Raw genomic sequence first — 2,117 nt, 5'->3', positions numbered from 1 at the left:
TCTGGTGGAGGATGACTGTAAGATTTGGATTCCAATTAGGCCTTGTACCGTACCCCCCCAACAAAACTCTTATGTGCCTCCTCGTCAAAGCCTTGGCCATGTGTGGTAGTTTTGGTGTGAAGGCTTTGAGTCAGTCTATGTGCCAGTAAACCTGCTAGCATGGTCTTCAGCAGTGATAAAAACAAGATGATGGAAAGAAAGCTTGAGTTAATATTAGGTGCCGGTAATTGTTCTGACTGCATATCATACCGTCTTCACCTATTAAGCCACCCTAGACAGAGACCTTTTTAAATATATAGAAAGACACTTTAATCTTTCTGTATGTTGATGCAATGCAAAATAACTATTTGCAGGTGTCTTTCACCTTGAGGGGAAACCCACTGAAGCTCTACCTGGCCCTCTGATACAGCCTAATTAGTGCTTAATGCAGCATAAATTCCACCAGATCTTCATGGGCTATTATGCTTTTAGTAGTGAAGGATGATCTAGTGAATATGTAGTCCTGAGCTTTATCCATAAAGTATCATTCCATCTCCTTCCTTTTGTATCCTAAGGATTTATTGATTTTCTGATCTATGGAGCTGGAATTTATGCCACTCGGAGACAGTTATTTTATTGTCTGGAATTCAAATAGTGTAACATGTCAGCAAGCTTTTAGTAAAACCAATTGTCAGTTTTGAATATGTTAGTATCTCTCAATTCCAAGCAGTCTAAACTCTTCAATTTGTCAAAGGCCTTGAACTTTTCCTTCTCTGATGCATACTTTGCCTCCCTTAATTCATTTCCTAAACTTTTGCTGAGTCTTTGTAAGGAGTGGCTAGAGCTTAAAGTCCTGATGAAAAGGAAATATCATGCACAGCGTATCAATAAAACACAGCAATCAATACTGCGTGAGTGCAACACAGGCACTGTGATCAAAAACCCTTTTGAAATAGTTTCCTTATACAATTTTAACAACTTTAATCTGTGAATCCTAGATATCATGGTGTTATTTATTGGTTCCATTATAACTTAATCCAAGGGCTCGAGTGAGGTGGCAGTAATGTACTGTCACAGCACACCTGTGTTCCAAAATTAGGGAGAGTTGTGGCCTATTTTAGCTGCAGTTACAGGCGGCACACTTTCTTCTCCTCTCGTCACTGCTTCACATGTAGAATAGATCACCTTCTCACTTCTAAGGATATCCCAATTACCACCTCCTTAATTATGTCAAATTCTCTATCAGATCATGCTGCTATACACATTAACATGTCCCTCTCAGACAAATTGGCTCTCTTTGAATGCTGGTCTGTAAAGAGAGCATTATAAACTGAAGTATCTTTTATCAAACAAATGAAGGCACAGGCTAATTTGTTCTACCAGGAAAACAGACACTCTCCTTTCATTGAAAATATCTGGGAAGCATTTAAATTAACTATGAGGGGGGAGATTGTTGTATATCAAGCTGATTTCAATAGGTTTTAGCAAGTTGTCCAAGGCTTTCCATCTAGCAGAGTTGAAACTTTCCCATGTAGCTAACTGTTAGTCTTTTTAGAAGAGAGAAAGATTGCAAATCATAAAACTTAGAACTTATGGGCAACAACAATATGAGGAAGGAGAAGTAAGTCGGAGGTTGTTGGCCTGGAGGGTTAGAACACGACAAAATCAAAATGTCATGTATACAATTTGAGACCCATCAACAAGCACTATAATGAGTGACGATCCTTTAATCAACAAAGTATTCCAATAAACACTTTGCAAATATTTCCACAGCAGACTAGTGTTTAAGTAAGAACAATGTTCTGTGTTTTAGATAGAATTTACCTCCTGAACTTGACATGCAAAGCTGCAAAAAATCTTGCACGCTCTATAACATTATCTGAGATAGATGGCACTGTCAAAGCTTTGCCTAGAGGGAGGCTGCAGAAGAAGATTGGCTTCCATTGGAGTGGGATCAGATACTGCTTTCAGAAGTAAAATGTACAATATTGGCCTTGTTTAACAGCATATTGAAGGGTGTCCTAGTTCCCCTTCTGTTTTTGTATGCATCTTCTCATTTGTTTTCATAAGATACATACAAATCTGGAAGACATAGATCTATTTTGTCCGATAACGCTGATTAATGCAGAGTTTTATGA

This window comes from Pleurodeles waltl, chromosome 12 (genome assembly GCF_031143425.1).
Source record: "Pleurodeles waltl isolate 20211129_DDA chromosome 12, aPleWal1.hap1.20221129, whole genome shotgun sequence".
Taxonomy (NCBI): domain Eukaryota; kingdom Metazoa; phylum Chordata; class Amphibia; order Caudata; family Salamandridae; genus Pleurodeles; species Pleurodeles waltl.
Note: the sequence above shows the minus strand (reverse complement) of the source record.